This window comes from Triticum aestivum, chromosome 7D, assembly GCF_018294505.1.
Source record: "Triticum aestivum cultivar Chinese Spring chromosome 7D, IWGSC CS RefSeq v2.1, whole genome shotgun sequence".
In the NCBI taxonomy this organism is placed as follows: Eukaryota; Viridiplantae; Streptophyta; class Magnoliopsida; order Poales; family Poaceae; genus Triticum; species Triticum aestivum.
In genome coordinates, this window is record NC_057814.1 from 177,020,141 (window position 1) to 177,037,131 (window position 16,991).

Below are 16,991 nucleotides of genomic sequence, written 5' to 3' on the forward strand. Positions count from 1 at the left end.
TCGGTGATGATGGTGTGTGGGACACCATAACGGTGCACGACACCGAATATAAAGTCTATCACCGATCCAGCTTCGGCCGTTTTCACTGGTTTGGCCTCTATCCATTTGGTGAATTTATCTACCATGACTAGCAGATATTTTTTCTTATGGCTTCCTCCTTTAAGGGGTGCGACCATATCAAGCCCCCAGACCGCAAAAGGCCAAGTAATGGGGATTGTTTGTAGAGCGGTAGGCGGCATATGGCTTTGATTGGCGAAAAGGTGGCATCCGACGCAACGTTGGACAAGGTCCTGTGCATCTGCTCGGGCCGTCGGCCAAAAGAAACCTTTATGGAAGGCTTTACTTACGAGGGCCCTAGCCGCGGCATGGTGACCGCCAAGACCAACATGGATTTTGGCCAGGAGCTGCCGTCCCTCTTCTTCGGAGATACATCTTTGAAGGACTCCGGTAGCGCTTTTGTTGTAGAGCTCTCCTTCATGGACCTTGTAGGCTTTGGAGCGCCGAACAATGCAGCGAGCCTCATTCTGGTCCTCAGGGAGCTCTCGCCTATTAAGGTAGGCCAAGAAGGGTTTGGTCCATCGGGCAATTACTTCCATTATTAGATGGGCTGATGATGTTATTTCGGTGGCTGAGCCCCCGATGATATCGGTATTGTGTTCGGAATCTGCAGGTATAATCGGATCCGGACTAGTGTTGCCGCTCTCATCCTGCCACACCACGGATGGCTTGAAGAGCCTTTCCAAAAAGATGTTAGGCGGGACGGGGTCACGCTTGGCGCCCGTGCGAGCAAGGACATCCACCGCTTGATTTCTTTCCCGAGCCACATGATGAAACTCGAGTCCCTCAAACCGAGCTGATATTTTGAGTACGGTGTTACGATAGGCCGCCATCTTCGGATCTTTGGCGTCGAAGTCTCCATTTATTTGGGATATTGCGAGATCCGCCCATGGAGGCAGCCATCCGAAGACCGTGCAATAAGGCCTCGTATTCAGCTGCATTATTGGAGTATGTGTATAATATTTGGAGTACGTACTGGACCGTGTCACCAGTGGGGGACGTTAATACAACACCTGCTCCTAAGCCGGCCAGCATTTTGGAGCCATCGAAGTGCATGCCCCAGTTGGAATATGTGCCATACTCTTTAGGGAGTTCGGCCTCTGTCCATTCGGCGACGAAGTCGGCCAGTACTTGGGATTTAATGGCTCGGCGCGGTTTGTATGTTATGTCGAATGGAAGGAGCTTAATGGCCCACTTAGCAATGCGGCCCGTAGCGTCGCGGTTGTTTATTATGTCATTGAGTGGGACTTCGGAAGCCACCGTAATAGAGCACTCTTGAAAGTAGTGCCGTAGCTTCCGGGATGCCATGAAGACCGCATACGCTATCTTTTGGTAATAGGGGATTTGCATGATGTGAGGGCGGTGGATACGTAGTATACCAGCTTCTGGAGTGGGAATTTGTGTCCGTCCACCTCTCGCTCAACCACGAGCACCGCGCTCACCACCTGGTGTATTGTAGAGATGTATAATAACATTGGTTCGCTGGCGTTTGGCGCGGCCAGGATTGGGTTGCTCGCTAAAAGAGCCTTTATTTCTTCTAGTCTGGCCGTTGCCGCATCCGTCCAGTCAAAGTAGTCAGTGCGTCAGAGAAGGCGATAAAGTGGCAATGCTTTTTATCCTAATCTGGAGATAAAGCGGCTTAAAGCTGCCACGCATCCGGCTAGTTTTTGGACCTGTTTAAGATCTGTTGGTATAGGCAATTGTGACAAAGCCCGGATTTTGGCTGGATTTGCCTCAATTCCTCTATTGGAAACGATGAAGCCCATCAGTTTTCCAGCGGGAACGCCGAAAACACAGTTTTACGGATTGAGCTTGATGTCATATGTGCGGAGGTTGTCGCATGTGAGACGTAGGTCGTCTATTAATGACTCGACGTGCCTAGTCTTGATGACTACGTCATCCACATATGCTTCAACTGTGTTGCCAATTTGTTTCTTCAGGCATGTTTGAATCATGCGTTGGTAGGTGGTGCCGGCATTTTGAGCCCGAAGGGCATAGTGTTGAAGCAGAAAGGCCTGTATGGGGTAATGAATGCCGTTGCGGCTTGATCGGACTCCTTCATCTTGATTTGATGGTATCCGGAGTATGCATCGAGGAAACATAGTGAGTCGTGTCCTGCTGTAGCATCGATGATCTGGTCGATGCAGGGGAGGGGGAAGGGATCCTTAGGGCAGGCCTTGTTGATGTCTTTGAAATCGACGCACAGGCGCCAGGATTTATCCTTCTTTGGTACCATCACCAGGTTTGCTAGCCAGTCTGGGTGTTTTATTTATCTAATGAATCCGGCCTCAAATAACTTGGCTAGCTCCTCCCCCATAGCTTGTTGTTTGGTTTCGGAAAAGCGCCGCAGTGTCTGCTTGACCGACTTATATCCCTTCAGTATATTGAGAGTATGTTCGGCCAGCCTGCGTGGGATCCCTGGCATATCAGAAGGGTGCCAGGCGAATATGTCCCAGTTTTCGCGTAGGAACGCTCGTAGTGCGGCGTCAACCATTGGGTCCACCTGCGCCCTGATGGAAGCTGTATTCTTGGGGTCCGTCGGGTGGACTTGAAATTTGACTATTTCATCTGCTAGTTTGAAGGAGGTGGATTTGGGCCGATTATCAAGAATTACGTCGTCCGTATCCACCGTGGAGCGTAGTGCGGTTAACTCTTCGGCTGCGAGGGCCTCGGACGGTGCCTCGAGGGCCAGGGATGCCGTTTTGTTTTCGGTGTGGAGGGCTATGTCCGGATCGCTGACGAGAGTGATAATACCGTTGGGCCCGAGCATCTTGAGCTTCATGTACCCGTAATGAGGTATAGCTGGGAAGCGTGTGAATGTATCTCCCCCCAACAGGGCGTGATATCCACTGTTGAAAGGGGCCACTTGGAAGGTTATCTCTTCGGACCGATAATTCTCCGGCGTGCCGAATACCACGTCGAGTGTGATTTTCCCCGCGCATCGTGCTTCCCGGCTGGGAATAATCCCTCGGAAGGTCGTGTTACATTGCTCGATGCAGTTCCTATCTCTTTCCATTTTGTTGAGTGTATCCTCGTAGATGATGTTTAGTCGGCTGCCGCCGTCCATGAGCACTTTAGTGAGCCGAAAGCCATCCACAGTTGGATTGAGTACCAGGGCGGCTAGTGCCCGGACTGACCGGAAATTTGGTTCGTCACTAGCATTGAAAGTTATGGCCGTGTCGTTCCAAGGGTTTATTGCTGTGACTTGGCAGACTTCGGCGAGGTCGCGGAGTGCCCTCTTGCGCCGATTGTTTGAAGCAAAAGTCTCGAAGACCGTCAATACTCTAAGGTCGTTGTCGTTCGTGGGACATTGCTCTGAGGTGTTTTTGGTGAGGATATCCTCGCCGCTTTTGGCCACTTGCCGGAGTATCCAACAAGCTCTAAGGCTATGGGTTGGTTCAGTGTCCGGTGTCGTGTGTATTTTGCATGGCTTATCGAGCCATCCCTCCAGAACGGTTCCGCATCCCGTTATGGTCTTAGTTTTCTTCAATATGGGGCCGGGTGCCGCGCGAGGGTGCACCCTTTTCGCCCACTCGAGGGGTTGAGTGAAGGCTGGTGGTTCCCAGCGAGCTGTCTGAGTTTTCCAGGCGCTCTCCATTGCGCAATACTTCTGTACTATGGTTGCCAAGTCAGTGAAGTGTAATATGCGACAGCGGTTGATGGCGTTGAGGATTCCTTCATCTGTGCAATTATTGCAGAATACTGAAATCGCGCCCTCGTCGCGGCAATCTTTAATCTTGTCTTTGACAAGGAGGAATCTGGCCCAAAAGTGATGGACTGTTTCCTGAGACTGCTGTCATACGTACATGAGGTCGCATATATCCATAGGTCTGGAATTGTTCGGCGAATATTGCTTGTGGTGGGTGGCTGGCTTTAAATCCGAACCCTGACCCAATTTGGGATCCAGAGTTTGAAAAACTTCTGAGCTTAATAGTTCGGGCTCCGGGATGTCAACTGATTTGTCAGGCCCACCGTCCGATTCTAGGTTCGGAGGACTAGGCGTGTCGTTCCACAGACAGGTATCCGGCTCTTCGAGTTCGGAAATCCGAACAAAGCTCGTCCTCAATACCGGGGAACAGTTGTTGTTTTGCTCCTATACGCCACTATCTGATGGGTGATCGACGGAGATTTGATTTCTCTTTGATCGGGTTTAAGACCAACCTGATCATAGTCTGTAGCGACCCCCAAGGCGGCGATGCGATCCAGGAGTTCGTTTAAAGACGACAACTCTGCCAGATCCATCCGTTTGGAGTATTCAGAGTCAATACAGAGACGATTTTCGATGACCTGAGAAGTCATCGTCGGCTTGACGGCCGAACGGGCGGTCATGGTAAAGCCGCCCAGCTGGAGGGTTTGGCCTGAGGCCACTCCTCCGGTGGTGATACTATCCTTGATGACAAGGCGAGCCATCAACCCTATCTTCGACGTCATAATGGAACTCTCAATGAAGTCACCAATGTCGGTGTCAAAACCGGCGGATCTCGGGTAGGGGTCCCGAACTGTGCGTCTAAGGTCGATGGTAACAGGAGACAGGGGACATGATGTTTACCCATGTTCGGGCCCTCTTTATGGAGGTAATACCCTACTTCCTGCTTGATTGATCTTGATGAATATGAGGATTACAAGAGTTGATCTACCACGAGATCGTAATGGCTAAACCCTAGATGTCTAGCCTGTATGATTATGATTGCCTCTACGGACTAAACCCTCCAGTTTATATAGACACCGAAGGGGACTAGGGTTGTACAAAGTCGGTTTACAGAGGAAGGAATCTACATATCCAAACGCCAAGCTTGCCATCCACGCAAGGGAGAGTCCCATCCGGACACGGGAAGAAGCCTTCTATCTTGTATCTTCATAGCCCATCAGTCTGGCCCATGTCATATACGCCGGATGCCCGAGGACCCCTTAATCCGGGACTCCCTCAGGGGTCTTCTTCCCCATGAACTTAATCCTTTGAGCTCATATTCTCCCCCATTGTTGACCTTCTTAGAGCTTGCTAACTCTCAATCCCTTCAATTATTCTTGCTAGTTCTTAAGGGAAAAGAGAGAGGAGATCTAGATCCACATTTCCACCAATCACTTTCTCCTCTTTGTGAGGGAACCCCTTGGATCTCGATCTTGGAGTTCTTGGTGTTCTCCTTGTTCTTCCCCTCATATTCCTCCATAGCTTCTGTTGCTTTGGTGGGATTTGGGAGTGAAGGACTTGGGCACTTCGTGTGCCCTTGCCATTACACTTGGTGCATCGGTTTGAGTTCTCCACCGTGATACATGGAAGTGAAAGTTGAGAAGCTTATTACTCTTGGGTGTTTGGGCACCCTAGAGCTTGTTCCTCTTGGGTGCTTTGGTGCCCTAGATGGTTGGTGTGTTCGGAGCTCAATCATTGTGGTGTAAAGCTCCAGACAAGCGTTGGGGTCTCCAATTAAGTTGTGGATATTTGCCTGAGCAATTTCCACGGGTTCCGATGACCGCCCCCAAGGGTTGCCATTTGTACGGGTTCGGTGACCGCCCTCAAAGGGCCCCTTGGTGGAATCATGGCATCTTGTATTATGCAAGGGCGTGAGGAGATTACGGTGGCCCTAGTGGCTTCTTGGGGAGCATTGTGCCTCCACACCGCTCCAAACGGAGATTAGCATCTGCAAGGGTGTGAACTTCGGGATACATCGTCGTCTCCACGTGCCTCAGTTATCTCTTACCTGAGCCCTTTACTTATGCACTTTACTTTCTGATAGCCATAGTATGACATAATATATATCTCGCTATCACTTAGTTGTTTATCTTGGTTAGCATAAGTTGTTGGTGCACATAGGTGAGCCTAGTCGATTTAGGTTGGTTCTTGACAAATTAAACGCTAGTTTTATTCTGCATTTGTTCAAGCCTAAACGGTAATTATTTTAAAGCACGTATTCACCCCCTCTAGGCTACATCCATGATCTTTCAACAAGGGATATTAGGACTCCCCAAAGTGTAACTTCGGGATAAATATTGCGCCCTCGATCGACTCACTTGTGGTTTATTCGTTCCCAATCCATTACCTTGTATGCTTGTTGGCTTGCTTGCTTGTTGTATAGGTTGTTCTCACCATAGATTGCATATCTAAAGAACTTACTTTATTCTCTCTAGCCCCTAAAATTGAAAGTTAAGCTTAGAATTTGTAATCTCATATGCACCCCCTCTAGTAGACATCTCAAACCTTTCACCAAGAAAATGGATTGGGTGCTTGATGACTCCCTAGCAGTGGCGCCAGAAAGTTCCTTTCTGCTAGAACTACGTCGGTATTTCCCCAAAGAGGAAGGGATGATGCAGCACAACGACGGTAGGTGTTTCCCTCAGCGATGAAACAAAAGTTATCGAACCAGTAGGAGAACCAAGCAACAACGTAAACAACCCCTGCACACAGATAACAAATCCTCACAACCTGACGTGTTAAAGGGGTTGTCAATCCCTTCCAGGTAACGACGCCTCAGGATAGGCAAACAGACGTGAGATAAATTTGTAGTAGATTGAAAGATAGATTGCAAATAAAACAAATAGAAATAAAATGCAGCAAGGTATTTTTGTATTTTTGGTTTAATAGATCTGAATAAAAAGTGCAAATAAAATAGATCGCAAAGCAAATATATGAGCAAGAAGACCCAGGGGCCGTAGATTTCAATAGTGGCTTCTCTCGAGAAAGATAGCAAACGGTGGGTAAACAAATTACTGTTGGGCAATTGATAGAACCTCAAATAATTATGATGATATCCAGGCAATGATCATTACATAGGCATCACGTCCAAGATTAGTAGACCGACTCATGCCTGCATCTACTACTATTACTCCACACATCGACCGCTATCCATCATGCATCTAGTGTATTAAGTTCATGGAAAAACGGAGTAATGCAACAAGAACGATGTCATAATGTACACAAGATCTATATATGTAGAGATAGACCCCATCGTTTTATCCTTAGTAGCAATGATACATACGTGTCGTTTCCCTTTCTGTCACTGGGATCAAGCACCGTAAGATCGAACCCACTACCGGGCACCTCTTCCCATTGCAAGATAAATAGATCAAGTTGGCGAAACAAAACCCAAATATCAGAGAAGAAATACAAGGCTATAAGAGATCATGCATATAAGAGATCACAGAAACTCAAATAACTTTCATGGATATAAAAAGATATGACTGATCATAAACTCAAAGTTCATTGTATCCCAACAAACACACCGCAAAAAGAGTTACATCATATGGAACTCCAAGAGACCATTGTATTGAGAATTCAGCAAGAGAGAGAAAGCCATCTAGCTACTAACTACGGACCCGAAGGTCTACAAAAAACTACTCACGCATCATCGGAGAGGCACCAATGGAGGTGGTGAACCCCATCCGAGATGGTGTCTAGATTGGATCTGGTGGTTCTGGACTCTGCGGCGGCTGGATGAATATTTCGTCGACGGCCCTAGGGTTCTGGGATTTTTGGGGTATTTATAGAGCAAAGAGGCGGTCCGGGGGGCACCCGAGGTGGGCACAACATACCAGGGCGGGCCTGGGCCTCCTGGCGCGCCCTGCTGGGTTGTCCCCTCCTCAGGACTCCCCCAATGCAACCAGGGCCCGTTGTGTTCCTTCTGGCCCATAAAAATTCATCGTGGAGTTTCGTGGCACTTGGACTCCGTCTGATATTGATTTCCTACGATGTAAAAAATAGCAACTAGCACTTGGCACTATGTCAATAGGTTAGTACCAAAAGATGATATAAAATGATTATAAAACATCCAAGATTGACAATAAAATAGCATGGAACAATAAAAAATTATAGATATGTTGGAGACGTGCCAGTGCTCCACTCCATTGAAGTTGTTAAATTTTCTGGAAAATGTAAGTAGTATATAGATCGTGAACATACCATGCCACAAAATTTAAGACTAAAATTTGATTCCTAGTTTGAGAAACATAAAAGGAAAATCCTATGCTGACAATGGTAATGGTTGACTACATAGCCTAATTTCAATTTGCTAACATTCATGTCAATGTGTTTTCATTTTTAATTTCAGAATCTACATATCAAATTTAAATGAAAAAATGGGTCATGGTAGATGCATGTTTTATGTATGTGTTGGATGGCTTTAGGAATTTTTTTACAAGTTTACTGCGGTGATTTTGGAGTCGGGACTATCAAAAGTACGCAAAGGTTTGGAGCACCAGATACATTCTCATTTGATAAGTTGGGGAGCCAGCACCTTTTCGAAGCTAACACAACCTATTAAAGATGAAGAATCACATCATGCCACTAGGAGAACAAAGATGAGAACAAACAATTAAGATGAAGTGCCCAATAGTGGACCATGGATGACGAATTTTGCCTACTTTGTTGACTCATTCTTTGCATGCATACATCACACTTGGTGAACCTCTACCAAATTAGTTTTGCGTATCATCTATCCTAGGCCCTAGATAGCTCATGGAAATCATATGTATAGCGTCGAGCAATCGTCATTGGCTGTGTGGAATGAAAAAGAAAGAAGAAGGAAGAAGGAAGAATATGATGAAAAGAGGCTTCCATATGTGGCCGAGTTGGTTTGAGGGATTGAGTTTAGGGGATCTGCAATATGAAGAAAAGTTTAAAATATAAGGAAATGGGATAAGGAATACGTTCTAGACTTTTTAGGACAGGGGATCTACTACAAATTCCCACTTGGGCAACTTGAGAAATGCCATAAGTATGCTCTTTGAATTCCAATACTGAATAAATTGAGTCTGCCAAGTGTTAAACATGTATAGCTCAAATCTCGTATTTCACTTCAAGTGGTTTTGACAATAACATGCATGGTAACAACTTCACACATGTCATAACCTAGTTAACAATTCCAAATGCTCTAGTACAGACCCAACGCCTAAGAGACAAGAAATCATTGAGCGGATGGGGGAGGAAGAGAGGTAGCTAGGGTCTAGGTGGTTGTGAGGCAGATGATATCATGCAAGAAAATTATAGACCGGCTCAGGGTAGAAGAGGAAATATGCCACATTGTGGTCCAGACATGTCAATAAAAGTAGCAATGGATGATATAAATTTTACCATGATTACATTTTTACCGATCTACCAAAAAAGCCCACCGGGCAGAATTGACAATGTAACAAAGCTATCAGTTTTCCAATTGCGAGGACTTGACGTTTAGGGTTCATCTCTCACTGGTGATTGGGTGTATAAACGAGGGCGCCAGGCTTGGGAGGGGGTCCCTTTCCGCCTCTTCCCTTCTCTCTCTCAAATGAGCTTGGATCTTTACTTGACCAACAAGGGCAATCCCCATCTTCTAGAAGCTACAAAGTATGTCCCACGTGCTTAGCCGGGGAGTCGAACTAACGACTCGCAAAACAACAACCATGCATATCAAATGAACAAAAGAAAAGTCACCGTATGCCACACCCATTCAAATGGCAAGTGTGTTTTGTTTACTTCCAAATTTCAAACCCATTTGGAATAAACCAAACATTAAATTGCTTGTATTTTCTAGCATACCAAACATATTGCTCAAATCAAAAGGAACTACTTAGGTTGGACTAGGGGTTGGGAGTACTAGGTATACCTCAATACTGGGGTCGCCTAATACATTCTTGTTGGGCCATTTGCGAAGGCAACAGGCATTCAAAGCTTCAACGAGCACTACAAAAAATAGACACATCCATGACATTTGTCTCGAACGAATTTTTTTCTGTCATGGTTATGATACTTCTATGACGATAATTGTGACAAAACCACATATCATCATAGATGTGGTGGGCTCCTACTTCTATGACAAAAAATGTGCTTTTTGTCCTGGGCGGGCCGGGCACACACCTGCATGACATTCTTTGGGCCGTCCATGACAGAAAAAAATGTTGTACAAGCAAGGGCGAGGAAAATTTCAGGGAGTTCCCGGTTACGGTGGGTGGTCGGGGCCGAGCGATGCATGGAGGTTTGTGCGTTTCTCTCGTACACGTACGGGCGTGTGTGCGAGGCGTTGACTGAACCTGTCGGGGATATACTCCGCGGTGTAACCCGCCGGATGTATGACCCGGCTGGAGCTTGGCGACTCACTAACGACCCGCCTAGACCTGGCGGTTTACGGGCAACCCGCCTGAGCATTACAACTCATTGGTGACCCGGCGGGTGGGTCGGACGGACGACAAGGCCCAAGGCTCAGTAGGCCGGTTCATGTGATGGTGGGCCGGCTTAAGCGGAAAGGCGTGAGGAATATTTCCCTTACAAGGAATCATGACCTGGACTTGTATCCGGTTTGTATTAGAAGATAAACTAGTCCTAATCCTGGTAGGACTCCACATGTAACCCGCCCCTCCAACTTATATAAGGAGGGGCAGGGCACCCCAAGAGGAGAGATAATCTTGAAGGCTAGACACAACTAGAGGAGAGCCGGTTTATGCGGCGACTCCCTCACGAGCATAATGAGACCAGCCACAAACAACATGTAGGACTATTACTGGATGATGTTTCCCGGGGCCCGAAGCTGTCTAAACCCTTGTCTTGTGTGTTAATCCGCCTCGCGTCTCTCATCCCGATCAACCCCTCTCAAGCTAGGACATAGATGCGTTGGCCTCACGACTAAGTCCTCACAATAGGCCATCTGCCGTGACAAATCCACGATAGTTGGCGCCCACCACGGGGCCTGCGCATGGTGGTGTTGTGTTCTTGGAGGGATCTCTTTCAGATATCGAGAAGCTCGCGGTTTACGGATGAAGAAGAAATAGCATGGAGTAAACAGTATTGGGCAGAACCGCAGCCGGGTTAATTAAATTTGATGGTCTACTTTGATGCTGGCAGCATGAGTTTTGAGTTCAAGACAAACTAGGGTTTGGAGTTCTGCTACCTCTTGAGCATGCGTTGGTTTTCCCTTGAAGAGGAAAGGGTGATGCAGCAAAGTAGCGTAAGTATTTCCCTCAGTTTTTGAGAACCGAGGTATCAATCCAGTAGGAGATAACACGCAAGTCCCTAGTACCTGCACAAACAATCAAGAACCTTGCAACCAACGCGATAAAGGGGTTGTCAATCCCTTCACGGCCACTTGCAAAAGTGAGATCTGATAGAGATAATAAGATAAATATTTTTGGTATTTTCGTTGTATAGATTGAAAAGTAAAGACTGCAAAATAAACGGCGACAGAAATAGCAAGTTCACGGGAGATTAATATGATGGAAAATAGACCCGGGGCCATAGGTTTCACTAGTGGCTTCTCTCATGATAGCAAATTCTACGGTGGGTGAACAAATTACTGTCGAGCAATTGATAGAAAAGCGCATAGTTATGAGAATATCTAGGCATGATCATGTGTATAGGCATCACGTCCGTAACAAGTAGACTGAAACGATTCTGCATCTACTACTATTACTCCACACATCGACCGCTATCCAGCATGCATCTATAGTATCAAGTTCATAAGAACGGAGTAATGCATTAAGCAAGATGACATGATGTAGAGGGATAAACTCAAGCAATATGATATAAACCCCATCTTTTTATCCTCGATGGAAACAATACAATACGTGCCTTGCTGCCCCTGCTATCACTGGGAAAGGACACCGCAAGATTGAACCCAAAGCTAAGCACTTCTCCCATTGCAAGAAAGATCAATCTAGTAGGCCAAGCCAAACAGATAATTCGAAGATACTTGCAAAGATATTAAATCATGCATAAAAGAATTCAGAGAAGAATCAAATATTGTTCATAGATAATCTTGATCATAAACCCACAATTCATCGGATCTCGACAAACACACCACAAAAAAGAATTACATCGAATAGATCTCCAAGAGAATCGAGGAGAACTTTGTATTGAGGTCCAAGAGAGAGAAGAATCCATCTAGCTAATAACTATGGACCCGAAGGTCTATGGTAAACTACTCACACATCATCGGAGAGGCCATGGTGTTGATGTAGAAGCCCTCCGTGATCGATTCCCCCTCCGGGGGAGTGCCGGAAAAGGCCCCAAGATGGGATTTCACGGGTATAGAAGGTTGCGGCGGTTGAAATAGGGTTTCGTGGTGCTCCTGGATGTTTTCAGGGTATATGAGTACATATAGGCGAAAGAAGTACGTCGGTGGAGCCACGAGGGGCCCATGAGGGTGGGGGCGTGCCAACCCCCTTGGGCGCGCCCTCCTACCTCGTGGCTGTTGGGGAACGTAGTAATTTCAAAAAGTTTCCTACGCACACGCAAGATCATGGTGATGCATAGAAACAAGAGGGGAGAGTGTTGTCCACGTACCCTCGTAGACCAAAAGCGGAAGCGTTATGACAATGCGGTTGATGTAGTCATACGTCTTCACGATCAACCGATCCTAGTACCGAACATACGGCACCTTCGCGATCTGCACACGTTCAGCTCGGTGACGTCCACAAACTCACGATCCAGTAGAGTGTCGGGGAAGAGCTTAATCAGCACGGCGGCATGATGACGGTGATGATGAAGCTACCGGCGCAGTGCTTCGCCTAAGCACTACGATGATATGACTGAGGTGGATTATGGTGGAGGGGGCACCGCACACGGCTAAAAGATCAATGATCAACTTGTATGTCTATGGAGTGCCCCCCTCCCCTGTATATAAAGGAGTGGAGGAGGGGGAGGGCCGGCCCTCCCATGGCGCGCCTCGTGGGGAGTCCTACTCCCACCGGGAGTAGGATTCCCCCCTTCCATGTAGTAGGAGTAGGAGAGAAGGAAGGAGGAGAGAGGGAGAAGGAAAGGAGGGCGCCGCCCTCCTTCCTAGTCCAATTCGGACCAGAGTGGGAGGGGGCGCGCGGCCTGCCCTGGCAGCCCCTCTCTCTCTCCACTAAGGCCCATGAGGCCCATTAAACTCCATGGGGGGTTCGGGTAACCCCCCGGTACTCCGGTATATGCCCGAACTCACTCGAAACCCTTCCGATGTCCAAACATAGTCATCCAATATATCGATCTTTATGTCTCGACAATTTAGAGACTCCTCGTCATGTCCGTGATCATTTTCGGGACTCCGAACTACCTTCGGTACATCAAAACACATAAACTCATAATACCGATCGTCACCGAACTTTAAGCGTGCGGACCCTACGGGTTCGAGAACTATGTAGACCTGACCGAGACATGTCTCCGGTCAATAACCAATAGCGGAACCTGGATGCTCATATTGGCTCCTACATATTCTACGAAGATCTTTATCGGTCAAACCGCATAACAACATACGTTGTTCCCTTTGTCATCGGTATGTTACTTGCCCGAGATTCGATCGTCGGTATCTCAATAGTAGTTCAATCTCGTAACGGTAAGTCTCTTTACTCGTTCTATAATGCATCATCCCGCAACTAACTCATTAGTTACATTGCTTGCAAGGCTTATAGTGATGTGCATTACCGAGAGGACCCAGAGATACCTCTCCGACAATCGGAGTGACAAATCCTAATCTCGATCTATGCCAACTCAACAAGTACCATCGGAGACACCTGTAGAGCATCTTTATAATCACCCAGTTACGTTGTGACGTTTGATAGCACACAAGGTGTTCCTCCGGTATTCGGGAGTTGCATAATCTCATAGTTTGAGGAACATGTATAAGTCATGAAGAAAGCAGTAGCAGTGAAACTGTAACGATCATACACTACTAGGAAAACCCTTACCAGTAGTGCTGGTTTTTTTGGCTATTAGTAGCGTGGGCAGGCGCGCTACTGCTACGATGCTACAGCTATTCTTTAGCAGTAGCGCTTGTTTAGGCTAGCGCTACGGGTAAGTTCAGATACTAGTAGTGCGGCACTGGAAAGCGCTACTGGTAAATGAGCGCTGCTGGTAATATTTTGGCCCGCGCCACTGCTAAAATTTATGTTTTTTTTTCACATTTTGGCGCTGTACATGTTTAAATAGGTATATCTTTTATACAATAACAACTCATCATGAACTAGTCTGTTTAAATAGCATATTCATTACCACTTGTCATCACCACCAAACAATGTTCGTCAATGAGACATCATATAACAAGTTGGTCACTAGTCATAATCACAACTCCTCCTCCTCATCATCAACTCTAACACATTGTAGCACATAATAACACATTCTAGCTACGACCTACTCCTCTCATAGGACCTACTCTACCCTCTCTTAGGTAAAATATAATAAAACAAGATAGGCATTGATTCTCCATTAAGGAAAATGGACTCTCCATAATAAAGAACGAATATCATCCTGTCTCCAAGTCTTGGCCTACGCACAATGTTGCTTCCAAGTAGCTCTCTACGATGGTCGAAACATTTTTTGAAATCATTTATTATCATGGCTTCCTCGCTTTTAGAAATCCGGTATGGACAGGAGTGATGTGGATACTGCGGCTGACCTGGCCGTGGCGGCCGTAAGCTCATAACATCAACGCGGCCTCTCAGCAACATCACTTGAGGCACACAATCCTTCAGGATTTTCTGTTCAAAAACATAGTAATAATTTTGTAGTTAGCGGTGTAGTTTAGTTTTAGAAGAATTTATGCAAAAGATGCACGGATGTCGTAATAGTAGAAAATCTTACCATGCTATCTCCATTGATGTTACCGTAGTTCAACATGTGCACTAGTGGCACGTATTGACCATAATGTGGAGGAGTTTGATAATAGCTATTGTAATTCTCAAGATTAGTAAAAAATGCGATAAGTCCATCTTTCTCCTTATAAGTTAATTGTGCTTCATCATTGTAGTAGTAGGTTCTGTCTACAATTTTCCGTACATTTTTTGAAGAATGAAAATAAGCTGTTAATGGAAATAAGCTGTCAAATATTTTGAAATAAACAATATAAATTACTTAATAAATATGTTTGAGAAACTCACACAGCGGTAGAACTGGAAGCGTGTCAACAAGGACCCAAATGGTCATATTCTTTTCGTCGATGTCAGAATCACCAAGATCGAAGGTGAGAAGCATACCCTCATGAAAATCATACGCCTTGCAAAGAGCTTCCCAATTCAGGCAACCAAAATTGGATGAGTTCACAGAATTGTATAGATTTACAGCAAAATCATAACCATGATGGGTCCTTAGTTGAATTATCTTTGTCTCCATGCTTTCATGATCTTCAAAACCCATCTTCTCCAAGACATAGCGTCTTGCATGGCATGGGATAAGCTAGTCGAATTGTAAAAGACGGAAATTACACGTTGAAGAAGCAGAGAAGTCGTGCAAAAAATAACAAAAAACACTTGTCGTCGTTGCGTACCGTTTCAACATCGAAGGTCTCTTGGAGCTTGATGCTGAAGCGCCGACCTTCTACCAGGTGAGGCCTGTCGCACAGACCGCGCTCATCTTCGCAGTACTCGCACATAGCGAATTCCCTTTCGTCGTCAGACATTTCCTAATAGGTAATTAATAATCCATCATCGAATACATATATAGTAGTTTGTAGCAAAGATCATCATATAACAACTAAAACACCTAAAATTTGTAGTTTGTAGTAGTTGTAGCAAAGATCATCATCGAACCTAGTTTGTAGCAAAGATCATCATATAATCCATCATCGAATACATATATAGTAGTTTGTAGCACAAACCGCGCTCATCTTTTGCATTCAATAAGCAAATAACTAATAGGTAATTAATAATCCATCATCGAATACATATATAGTAGTTTGTAGCAAAGATCATCATATAATATCACTAATACATCTCAAATAATAGCTCCTCTAGGTTTAGTGGGCCGCGGTGGACACCCAAAGAGAAGGAACCATCACAGGATCATAGCTCCGGTGAGATCCCCAAAGAATCTGCCAGGTATTGGAGAACTTGCCGTCCGCCAACGCAACCATGTAGCACTGGACGTGCGCGTCCTCCCCCGTGACACGGTGCTGTACCACCTGCGTGGGGGACTCAAGCCTCTGCACCGATGCAGGCCCACGTGACCGCCACCAAAGAAGCTCCGGGTCAACGACGGGTTGGCTCCTCACTAAGCTGCGCTCACCAGAAGGTAGCACAACCCAGTACCAGCCCGGCGGAGCCCAGTCCCGGACATGGCCCCTCGGCTCAAGCAGGAGTCCTCTGCCGATTCGAGGACGAGGATGCGGAATAGGCATCATCGACGTCGAGAACAAAATGCTTAATTATGAAAACAAAATTAATAAACACTTAGCAAAATTCAGCATGACCTTTGCTAAAAGCAGGACATATCGAGCGCCTGAAATTTGCCAGAACGTAAACGAATCGACATTTCTGGCAAAACATAGGCCTCTCGGAAAAATATGACATGTCCAAAATGTGACATGTTCAAAATATGACATGTCCACTGCAAATTTGCATATAACAGGAAAAATTGCTTTAACTAAAAAAATATCAACAATTGCTTTAACTCAAAAAACCTAGAATTCTGTTAACTACACCTAAAACAACTAAAACACCTAAAATTCTGTTAACTACACCTAAAACAACTAAAACACCTAAAATTCTGTTAACTACACCTAAAACACCTAAATTCTATTAACTACACCTAATTAGAAACCTAGCTAAATTTCTGTCCTAACTTTAAAACCTAGGGTTCATACGAATTAACTAGGGTTCATACCTAATCTGTCCTAGCTAGGGTTCGATCATAACCTACATTATTCTAAGAACCTAGATTTTTTCAACTATATAGGGTTCAAAATAACTACTCTCTAATAACTATAACTAGGGAGGGATGGAGGAGGAGGAAGGAGGGAGGAGTGCCTCTCGGTGGAGGAGGGCCGGCGCGGGGGGGGGGGACCGGCAGGGGAGGATGGCCGGTGCGGGGGGGGGGGGCGACAGGGAGGAGGGTCGGCGCGGGGAAGTGCGGCCGACGGGGGAAGAGGGCCCGCGCGGGGAGAGCAGCCGGATTAGGACACGGGGGCGGCGGCCGGATCGGGGGATTGAGGGAGTCGATCTGTGTGTGTGAGCGTGTGAGTGTGAGTGAGTGAGAGGGGAGGGGCGCGCGGGCCGGCCGGAGGAAGCAG